Below are 12052 nucleotides of genomic sequence, written 5' to 3'. Positions count from 1 at the left end.
GTGAAATAAACTGAGCCAGCTCCCCAGATTAGCCAGCCCCAGAGGAGAAAGAGAAGGGGCCTAATACTCATTGACTGCTTACTCTTTTGCACGGAGATATGTATTATAGCTGCTATTCATAGTTGAGCAAACTGATGTCCCTGCAGCTTTCAAGTGACAAAGTGGGTCTGCAAGTCCATGTTTGTTTCACCTAAAGCCTGGGCTCTGCTGCAGTTACAGCAACCAAAGTTCAGTAACTGAATGGCAGGCACGCTGCTAAGCGATTTACGTATGCTGTCTGAGAGAACTCCCACGAGTTCTCTACGAAACATCGATGACGGGCTCAATCCTGTGGAAGGAAGGACCTTTGATACATTGAGTGCCTACTCTGTGCCAGGCACTCTTCAAAGGACCACGGGACAGAGATAGGAGGGTTTTGTCCTTGCCTTTAATCAGCTTGAGTCTAGGGAGGAAGCAAACATGTGTACCCATGATACCTTGATCCTCGACCCCTGGGTTCTGCGAAGCTGACTCATGAGATAAGATGTAGAGTAAGAGAGGCAGACAGGGGAGGCTCAGGTGGAAACGCACACATTCTAGGCTTATGGTAGCGGAAACAAAAAAGAAAAGACGTGACCCTCTGGCACAGTGGTGCAGGGCCTTGTGAAACCACAGTGGCTTAGGGGTAGGTGCCATGAGGTGGCCGTGTGAGGGGAAAATTGGGACACCAGGCAAGCCCTCTGATGCCTGGAGTCATCCCTTTGCTGTAGGCTTTTGGTCATCACCATCATCATTGTCATCAATATTTAACATTTAATATGTGGAAGGCACAACTCTGAGCTCCCAATCCACATTTTCCCCAATTCAGCAACTGCTCAGTTTCTCTGGTCCTCTCAAGAGTCCTCTGTACGCACCGGTTTCAGTTCCTCTCTTCCCAATCTCATCTGGACCCTCTCCCACCAGGCTTTCGTCCCTCCCCATAACCTAAAGAACACCCATCGAAGCCACCAGTAACCTGCATGTTGCCAAATCCAATGGTCAGTTTTCACCTTATTCATGTAGCAGCTGACACTGTTGATTATTTAGTCTTCTTTGATATATTTTCTTCACTGTTTTGGGGATACCTCTCTCTTTGTTACACATCAGTCTTGCTTACTGGTTCCTCCCCACCTTTCTGACCATAAACACTGGCAGGCCTTCAGTTACTTAGCTGCACTCATTTTCTTATTCAGATTTATGGCTTCAAAAACCCCTATATGTCAATGACTTCCAAATTTATGTCTCCCCCAGCTCCTGACTCAGCCTCTCTATATGGACATCTAATAGACATCTCAAACTTAACACATCCAAATAAACCTCTAATTTCCCCCCGAAATCTGCTCCTCACACAGTTTCCCCATCTTAACACAATCTCCATCCTTGCAACTGCTCAGGCCAATAACCTTAGAGCAGTGGTTCTCAACCTGTGGGTCACGACCCCTTTGGGGGTCGAATGACCCTTTCACAGGGGTCGCCTAAGACATAACAGTAGTAACATTACAGTTATGAAGTAGCAACAAAAATAATTTTATGGTTGGGGGTCACCACAACATGAGGAACTGTATTAGAGGGTCACGGCATTAGGAAGGTTGAGAACCACCGCCTTAGAGACACCGTTGACTCCTCTCTTTCCCTATATCCCAAACCTAGTGTCTCCGCAAATATGGGGGACCCTACCTTCAGAGTGTGTCTGGAATATGATGACTTCCTACCACCTCCACCAACCACTCTGACTGGTGGAAGCCAACATCATCTCTCACCTACGTTATGCAAATACCCTCCTGGTTGGCTCCCTGGCCCTTCAATCTGTCTCCTGCATAGTGCCAGAATAACTCAAAATATGTCACTCCTGTGCCCAGTGCCCAGTGATGGTTTTCTATCTCATACGGAATGAACGTCAGAGTCCTTACGAGGGCCTAGAAGCCCTGACATGATTTAGTCCCAAACGTCCTAATTCCATACCCATTTCTCCACTTGTTCACTCTGTCAGCCGCATGGGCTTCCTCACTGCTCCTTAAATCTACTGAGCAGGTTCCAACTGCAGGTCTCCATTTTCTGTTCTCTCCAGCTGTAGACTCTTCCACCAGCAATCAGTATTGATCCTCCCCTTGTTTTCTTCAGGTCTCTGCTCAAATGTCACTGATCGGTGAAGTCTACTATAACTACGGTGGTTAAAAAGGCAAACCCTGCCTTCCTCCGCCTTCTTCCTAGACACAATCTATCCCACTTATCCTCCTTTATTTTTCTCCTGAAAGAATATATATTTGTTTATTGCCTAGTTCCATCCTCAAGTAGAATAAGCTCCAAGAGGCCAGGGATTTTTTTCCATTTTGTTCAGTGTGTAGCACTTAGTAGATTTTTTTTTTTCTGAGAGTATTTTTATTAAAGCTGGGAACAGAGAAACAATAGAAGGGTTTAGGGTAGAAGAAGCAATAGGAACGAGCCTAGGTGTTACTCTGCTTTGGCTCTCTAGAAGTGTTATAGGAAAGAAGTGAGCCATGCTGGGCTGTGTGGACTCACTGAGACATAAAAGACACAGTGACAGAAGGGAGCCAAGGTGGCTGCTGCCAGCTCACTGGAAAGTCAGAGAAAAGGGGCCTTGGAGACCGATTCAGAGGCTTAGTCCAAGATGAGCTGCCACTGCCCACTGCTCCCCTGGTTGCAAGTCTCCTGGAGACCCTTAGGGTTTAGGAGAAAGAAAGTTCACACCCAAGAAAAGGGAGAAAAAGGCATGGGTGTGCTCCAGAGAGAACCCACCTAGATTTTCAATAATTTTTTGAATGAATGGATAAAAGAATATGAGAGCTAGAATCTTCTTTTGTATAATATAAATTTACAATTTTTTTGTATACTATAATAAAAATATACATATATTTCCCCCCAAAACACTTTCATATATCTCAGGAGATTTTTAGAATAATTCTCTGAGGGAGAAAGTTAGAGATGGATATGCTCAATTGATAGATAAGAAAATTGAGGCTTAGAGACCTTGGGAAACTTGCCATCCTGACTTCATAATGCCAGTGGTCATTAATCTGAGGCGCTAATGTGGGAACTGAAATGAAAAATGTATTTATAGCCCTGGCCGGTTTGGCTTAGTGGTTAAAGCATCAGCCTGTGGACCAAGGGGTCATGGGTTCGATTCCTGGCCAAGGTCACATGCCTGGGTTGCAGGTTTGATCCTTGTCCCTGGTCAGGGCATGTTTGGGAGATAACCGATTGATGTGTTTCTCTCACATCAATGTTTCTCTCTCTCCCCCTCCTCCATCCCTCCTTTCCACTCTCTCTAAAAACCAATGGAAAATATATCCTTTGATGAGGATTAACAAAAAATATATTTACAATAAATAGAGTAAACAATTGAAGACTGGATGCATTGATTTCAGCTGGCTTGTGTTGAAAGTATATGGTATTGATTTGATTTGCTTAGAATCCTTTTTTTGGGGAGCTGCCCTCCCCCACTTCACATGTTTTTGGTGTGTCTACCTATCAGACTCTCTACACCTTGGTCAAGTCTATGACCCAAATCTACTAAGTCAATTTGCATTTTAAGTAGAAACCTTTGGCACTGAAAGAGATTGGAACTGAATCTATGGTCAGTGCCTAAAAGACATAGTCCTCAACCTCCTTCTTGCCACTAACCTCCCTGGTGTCCTGAGGTTCCTATTACTCTTCTTTTTACTTCAAAAAATTATTCTTTTGATAATCTCCTTTTTCTTGCTTAAATTAATCTGTTGCTTAAAGCCAAAACATATGATCTGATAGATTGTTTAAAGGATTTAAGCTTCTCTAGCTCTGAGGTGTGACTATAATCGCTTTTGAGATAGACTTCACTTCTCATGCAGAACACTGAAATGAATGTATGAGCCTGTTCTAGGAAGATTTCCCTGACAGGTGAGGCTTTGCCTTCCTTTGTGTGCCTCCACCACCTTGGTGTACAGTAGGTGTTCAATAAATGCTTATGAAATAAAGTGTATACCTGAAAAAGAACTTAGTTGTAATTGCTCTCAAGATTTCTAGTAATCTAGTGCTTTAAGCTTTGCATGATCTCTTCTCTAAGTCTGTAAACCAAATGCTGGTGTTCAAAATAATTTTTTTAAATAGAGCTGGGATGGGAGAGAAATAATGTTTTTAGTGAGAGGTAAAGAAAAGAAAGGCTATGGAGCTTCTGAAATATTGAGGACTACTATATACTTGGAAGCAGAATGGGGAGGAAGCAAATGCTGGTTCTAATTCCGAAGAACTGATTCTAATTTTTATTTTTTCCATCCCACTATTTTTTCCAGAAGAGCAGTAGCTCAATAAAATTGGGCAGATTCAGTGTTGTGTCCATACACATGGCCCTTTGTGGGAGAGGGGATAGAAGACAGAGACCTGAGTAAGATGTGGGCTTCCCCAGTACCAAGGACAGCTCCCAAGGGAGGGAGTTGGCTTGGCTGGAGGGAGTGAGGTGCGACTGTGTGGCATAATTATTTGGGATTTCTAAAAAAAATTAACAAGTCATAAAATGGGAGAAAAAAGATGCTCACTGAAAGAATCTGTAATTTTCACATCGATGAGTACAGATGGAAATATCATATATAATACAAAAAAAAAAACAAAATATAATTTGCAAAATCCAGGGAGGCACTGCATGAAAGAAGTTAATAGAATTTACATATTTGGATAAACAAAATAATCTAGATGGACAGCAGTCAGGGGCTGCAATCAGGAAAGGTCCCATCCCTTCCCAGGCCATGGGGGCTGGGCTACTTCCACCTTCTCTGACATGGAATCAGCAGTGGTTCATCAGCTTGGCACTGCCCCTGCTGCTGAGGAGATGCTTCCCTCTACTCCCGGAGCCCCCAGCTCCCGGAGCCCCCACCCCTTCTCGGCTTGGGCAACGGTCTTTTAGCCTTGGACATTACCTTAATGTAGCTTAATTTGCTACATTACCTCCATAGTGCAGTCTTTTGAAAATTTTAATTATTAAAACAACTCAGAAAAAAAAAATCTAAAACTTAAATTTGAGATGATCAACCATAATCCTTTGCAGAACTATGGCTATTTTCACAATTGCTTTCAATTCTTCATTTTTTATAGAGACTTATTTTCAATTCTTCATTTTCTCTTCTGAATTATGACCATATCCATATATATTTTCCAGAGTTATAAACATAACATATCATCCTTATTCTTTTTAAAAAAACTTAATATTATTTTCTAAAATTTAATGGGTTTACACAGTCATTTTATTTATTTTAATGGCTTTATATTATCACCTACTGTTTTACCATAACTGACTTAACTACTCCCAAACTGTCAGGTGTTTAATTTTCTTTTATATTATTTATTTATATATCTAAATAAATAAAGTATTACAATAAAAATTATTCTGTGCATAGCACTTTTTAAAAAATTATATTTTTCATATTTTAATTTGTAATTGAATTTATTGGGGTGACATTGGTTAATAAAATTATATAGGTTTCACATGTATGATTCTATAATACATCATCTGTATTTTGTATTGTATGTTCACCACCCCAAGTCAAGTCTCCTTTCATCACCATTTATCCATTTATCCCCTCGTTACCCTCTTCTACCTCCCTGACCCCCTTTCCCTCTGATAATCACCATATTGTTGTCTGTCTATAAAGTGGTGTGAGGTTTTTGGTTTCGCTTAATCCTTTCACCTTTTTCATCCAGCCCCCTTCCCCCTCCCGTCTGATAGCTATGAGTCTGTTTCTATTAACAAATTATTTTTGATTCTTTCTTTGAGATATGCATTGAATGGGTGGGATTACCAGGTCAGATGCTGTCACTGCTTTGACACTCGGCAATGTGTGAAGTAACCACCAGAAAGCCTGGCAGCCATCCCCAGCGCCAGCGATGCCCCAGGCACAGAGGCTCACATCCTCAACACCTGCTTTATCGTAAATCATGCTTTTCTGCTTTAAATATTCTCATTTGTATTTATCCAATGAGTGAGGCCAGTTTTCAATGGTTGTTTCCCCAATTCCTTGTGTATGAAGCATATATTTATATCCTTCGCCCAATTATGCATTTCAGGAAAGTTTGAAAAAAGCTATTAGGAGTTCCTTTCCTAACATGTTAAGTTTCCCCATTAAAAATTTCCTGTTAGCTTTGTTTTGTTAGATTTTATTCTACAGCAGTTTGAAATTTCATACAGCTGTGTTTGTGTTATTGTAAACTTTTTGGTTGTTGCAGTCATTAAAAAGATATCATTTGTTGAGATAAATGTTTTATGACAAGTTGCTTTATTTTTGAAAAATAATGAACACTTCAATCCATCTTGAGCTTTTGTACTGAAGAGTGGAGCTCATTAGTTTCTCTTCATTGAGACTTGATTTCAGCCCATGCTTCAGAGGCACATTAGCCAATAAAAGGCCACCCATCAATGGGGTGGCCTGCATTCCTTTATGCTAATTTTGATTTTAAATAAATTTCAGATTTTTAAAAAAATTGGAAAATACAACATTTGTGAGGACAAACACATGTAAAACTAACAATGGAACAATTTATTTGTGGGTCAGATTTAGTCCCTGAGCTATCAGATTGAAGCCTTTGATCTACACAGCTTTATTGCTGCTATTTTTTTTTTTTTATCTGAAAAATACCTTTCCTTTTCAAGACATGCTAAATAGATAAAATGCAGTAGCCATTACAACTACCTACTCTATATTCTAACAGAGAGAATCAATAGCATAAGTGAAGAGTGGACTTGGGATTTAAAAGAAATTCCTGCAAGATTTTTCCATGAGAATTATTCTAAAGCATGAGGATAAACCAACTGTTCTAAGTCCATGTTTTTTCCTATGTTTCAAAAGAAGCGTCCAGTGGTATGGGGATTGCAACAGATGGTAGAGGGCAGACACAATTAGTTAACACAGGATTCATGAGAACATATTGTTACTGATCTGTATAGCCTCATAGGATGTTGGTTGCTGTTAATCAGTTTAATCTAAATACTGTCACTATTTTTCAAGATACGATGAAAGCAGAAGATGATTTAAGACTGCCCTGCCAAATATGTTTTTGTTGTTTTGTTTTTGCAATGCATACCAAAGTGGTGGAGCTCCTTGATAAGCAATTCACCTCTTTTGTGAAAACTGAGGCTTGATTTCATTAAAAAGACTATCAGAAATCACTTGAGGAAGGTAAATACAGGAAACACAAAACTAAGAGACAGTACAGTGAGGTGGAAAAAGATCAGTGTTTGGGGCCAGAAAGGCTGGTTCAAGTCCTTGCTTTGCCACCAACCAGCTGGGAGACTTTGGAGAAGATTCTAATCTCTCTACGGCATCATCTGTAAAACTGAGATGAGGGCGCCACTTTGCAGTGTTGTTATGAGGATCAAATGATACAACAAATGTAACAGTATCTGGGACAGTTGTTCAACAAATGTTCACTATTTACCACCCCCCAAAATTGTATAGAACTAGATTTGTTGGCAATCAACAATAGAGAGAAAAAGGCAAGCATTATAACTCAGAAGTAAATATGATCTTTCTCCCCCCAAAACCATATAAAGTCAGACCTTTCCAGTTGCTGAAGCTAAAAAACAGCCTCTCAGTTCAAGGTTATTGTCACAAAGCCTTGGGTAAATATAGTAAGTAGATTGATCGAGCAATTGGCTTAATTCCAGCCACACTAGAGCTGAAATATTTTCCCTCTTCTTGTTAAATTTAAGTATGTAATCCAACATGCCTCAAGCCTTCGGTCATAATTTTAAATTTCCATATTTTACTGTGCACATTGCAGAGTATCTCAATAATCTCTCTTTTTTAGAGGTCATCCTGGCTAGCATTACACATCTCACTTTCCTCGTGAAGAGTTTCTTCCATAAAGTCAAACAGGTTGGGCTAAAATGAGAGACTCTCTCTCTTTTAAACTTTCTTTAATCAAGAAGTCTGCTGTCCCCTCTGCAAGTGAGGAGCTGGGAGGACCTTGTTGACATTGTTGTCTTTCTGGATTATACAAATGTCCAGTTAAACTCAGAGCAGGGGTGGCTAAGTATTATGTAAGGGTTCAAAGGGGGAATCAGTTCAGAGGGAGCTTCCAGTCTCCCTCATGTGTGGATCTAACAGAAGTGGAGGAAGGGGGAAGACAAGGAAATTAGTAGAATAAACCACTGTACGCTAGGCACTTTACATGTTTCATCTTTTTGAATCCTCAAAATAACCCTGTGATGAATCCTCATTTTAATTAAGAGGAATGACACAGAGAGGTTGTCATTCCTCTTGCTCAGGCTCACACAGCTAATAAGAAGTGACCGCAATTGCCCTGGCCGGTTTGGCTCAGCGGTTGGAGCGTCCGCCTGCGGTCCGGAGAGACCCGGGTTCGGTTCCCGCTAAGGGCACGTACCTCGGTTGCAGTTTGTCCCCGGCCCTGGTTGGTCGTGCGGGTGGCAGCCACTCGATGTGGCCCTTTCACATCGATGTTTCCCTCTCTCTCTCTTCCCCTCTCTCCCTCCCACTCTGTCTGTACAAAAAATGGAAAAATGTCCTCGGATGAGGATAAAAAAAAAAAAAAAAAGAAGTGACCGCAATAAAAACCCAGTTGGAACTGAATCCAAACTCAGTTGTGTCTGAGTGTTAGAACTGTTACCCTGCAATGGGGGTATAACTCATATCACTGCAGGGTTGGGAGCATGTACTGATTATTAATACATTTTTTTTTAGGAATGCACAGGAATTAAAGGGTCAGGGACTCATATTCTTTGTGGTTCCTAAGTAATCTATTAAATAAAAAAAAAAATGGCAGGGTGCCTTGATAGATGGGTGTCCTGACAGCAATGAAATCTGTGGAGTTATTTTTCCTACATTGTTGTTGTTGTTAAGATTAGCTACCAGTCGTGGCCAGTTTGGCTCAGCAGTTAGAGTGTTGGCCTTCAGGCCAAAGGGTCAGTCATATGTTTGATTCTTGGTCAAGGGCATGTACCTGGGTTGCAGATTCGATCCCAGGCCCCAGTCAGGGTTGTGCTGGAGGCAGCATATCTCTCTCACATTGATGTTTCTCTCTTTATATCATCCCCTCCCTTCCACTCTATCTAAAAACAAAAACAAAAACAAAAACAAAAAACAATGGAAAAATATCCTTGGGTGAGGGTTAACAGCAAAACAACAAAAATAGACTGGCTACCAGCTTCTTCAAAATATAATGATAATAAATCTCCTTGAAATGAATCTTCCTTGTCCCAAGGAAAACCCCCTGAGTTTGGTCTCTGGGCTAAGAATAAGCAGGGAGAGGATGTTTCATTGTCCTGCTGTCTCAGAGCCTCGAGCACCTCCCACGAGGAGGGGTCCACCTGGAGGAACAGGGTCTATGTGAAGTGAGACCTCAGAGGGCTGGTATCTAGGGTACAGGCAGCAATGTAGTTGCTGGTATACTGCTCTCCAAACCAACTACAGGTTTTTGTTTTTTCATGATGTCACTGAACATGGAGCTGGGGAGAGATGCACACACTGGCCCTCCCCTGAGAACAGGCTCCAGCACACACTTTGGCTGCAGACTTATGAGGAACTCTGGGCTGAATGCTACATTAGAGGAAGAGCTTCTGGGATGAGAGAGTTCTCAGCTAGCTCCCCAGGTCTGTTTGCAAAACAAAGCTTAGTAACTGCAGACAGCATTCGCTTCTGCTGCAGGGATGTGCTCACCCGTCTTTGAGCACCAGGAGTGTCCTGGGAGAGTCCATTGCCACCGGAACCTTCACCGCCTCTGACAGGGAAGGATGACTCTGAATCTGTCCCATTCTCTCTAGCTGATGTGGGGCTGAATATTGGAGGTGAGAGAGGTTCCCAGAAAGGTTTCTGATCTGTTTGGCTGGAAGCCCCTTAACTGAACTTAATACCACAGTGGGAAACCAACCCTGAAATTCATTGCCACCGAGGCTGACAGCTGGGCAGGGCACTCAGTTCAGACCCAGCATTTCTGACAAGGGCCCTGAGACCAGTTTCCATTCTGGAGCTGGAGCCATGTGACGAGGGGCCCGCCTGGGTTCCTAGCCCTCAAGGCATGCTGAGGGATTTCTAGATGCATCATGGGGAGTGGGCTGCAGCCTGGGAAAGAGAAAAATGCGTTTTTGTTGCCCAGAAAGAGGTGATTAAAAGGTGCTCAGGCAAAAGAAATATATGCATTCCCGTTGCTACAGTGGGAAATTAACAATCTATCAGAAGACAGCCGAACACCATGAGGAAATGATAAGAGTTCACCTAACACCAGGTTTAAATTGTACAATTATTTTTCAAATATAAAGCCATGAGAAGTAAAGGCAATGTTCTTATTTTTGAACTTTTAAAGTTCTTCTTGACTCTTTATGGTTTGGTCTCTGAATCAAAACAAAGAAAAATATATTAAAGAAGTCATTTCTTCCTCTTTCCCCACCAGGTTTCTCCAGGTGTTACTTTGAGTCATTGGGATTGGAAGAATTAACAACACTGAGTTGGTCGTGAGGTTGGTGTCATAAAATGTATCTTTACAAAGATAAATACTTCTAAGTAAGTCAGAAAGACAGTTGCTGGGCGTCTTGAGCTGATCTTGAAAGAGACAGAGAGGTCAAAGTCATTGCTGGGTGGTGCTCTTAAAAAAAACACCTCACACAACCACCAGCAGCAGCTTGTGGACCTCCAGGTCCCTAACCACAGCTCTGAGCTTCTTGAAGGATATTTCCCCATCGCCATCCAGGGTGGTGACGGTTTCATCCAGGAGCCGCTGTACCGGCGCCATTCAGATCGTTCCCCGCCATCCTCTTCAGCACCCGGGACAGCTCCCCGCTGGCACTGTAGCCTGTATCAATGTCCTAGATGCTGAAAGCACACCTCAGCTTCTGCTCCTTGTCTCTTCTTGACACTGAACCGGGAGTCCCGTGAATTCCTCGAAGTCCACCTCCCCGTTGTCGAGGGGGGGTGTCGAAAACCTCAAACGCTCGCTGCACCAGCGGGTTCTGCCGCAGCCCAGGCAGGGACGTGACCTCGTCCACGCCCAGGGCACCCGCAGAGTCCGAGTCCAGTTTCTTAAACCTCTTGCCCAACCTTTTAATTTCATCGTGGTCAAAGTGAGAGCACATCTTCGCGGGGCAACTGGCCTCATTTCCCACTGTGGATGCCCAGCCCGCTCACTGGGGCGCAGAGGCGGAGGGCCGCCCGGCTCCCTCAGGGACAGCTTCGCTGGGGAGGGGGTGGGGGGGCCTGGTGGGCGGGCTCCGGGGGCTCCACCCCCAGACCAGGAGTCAGCAGCGCTGTCGGGGGGGGGGGGGGGGGAGAGCAGAGGACGGCCTGGGAGGGGAGGGGAGCGTGCAGGGCGGCGGAGGTGTAAGACCCGAGAGGAAGAGGCTGAGAACGGGCTACCCTCCCCTCTTCCTGCTCTCAGCCCCTAGCAGGTTTCCGCGATAATCCCGACCTCCTCGCTCTCATGTTCTCGCTTCCTCACTTTTCCTTTTTGTTTTGCACAGTGAACTGCCAGGGGGCAGCGCTGCATGGGCGCTACTCACCGCAGTGTGCGCAGCAGTGGACACACAGTATCTTCACAAATGTGTGCTGGTGATCAGGGGAACCCTAGGCCACAAAATCAATTTGAAGGGGGAAAACTTTCCCTCATTTAAAAATGCTGGCATGTTCTCTGTGCATCAGTTCAGCCAAAATATCAAAATATCTTAAGGCAATCCTACTGAAACTGGCTCAAGGCCAAAGGATACCTCACCCCTGGATCTAGACAGTTTAAGGGGAAAAAAGAGGTGTGGAGACTAAAATATTTGATAACTGAATTATTATCTCGAGCGGCTGAATTAACTAGATCTGAAAGAAGCATTATAAGATAGAAAGAATTTATAATAGGATGACCCAGGATCCAATCTTAGCTGTTCACTTAGTGTTAATAAGGCCTTGAACAAGTTGCTTAATGTCAGTGTCCCATCTGTAATATATTTTGTACACTTGTATGAGGATTAAAGCTGATATTAGCCAATATGAGAAATCATTATCATTATTGCTATTATCACTAGTTTTTTTTTGCTATTTATCCTGCTGGTGGAGAC

General features: G+C 43.0%; 1 protein-coding gene across 1 annotated transcript in view; it reads right to left on the bottom strand.

The window, feature by feature from the left end:
* The window catches only part of GRIN3A (glutamate ionotropic receptor NMDA type subunit 3A), a 156098-nt gene that overhangs the window by 6804 nt on the left and 137242 nt on the right, over positions 1 to 12052 (bottom strand). The gene's annotated exons all lie outside the window — the stretch shown is intronic.

Source organism: Molossus molossus, unplaced genomic scaffold (genome assembly GCF_014108415.1).
Source record: "Molossus molossus isolate mMolMol1 unplaced genomic scaffold, mMolMol1.p scaffold_m16_p_14, whole genome shotgun sequence".
NCBI lineage: Eukaryota > Metazoa > Chordata > Mammalia > Chiroptera > Molossidae > Molossus > Molossus molossus.
This window is presented reverse-complemented; position numbering and strand designations above follow the sequence as displayed.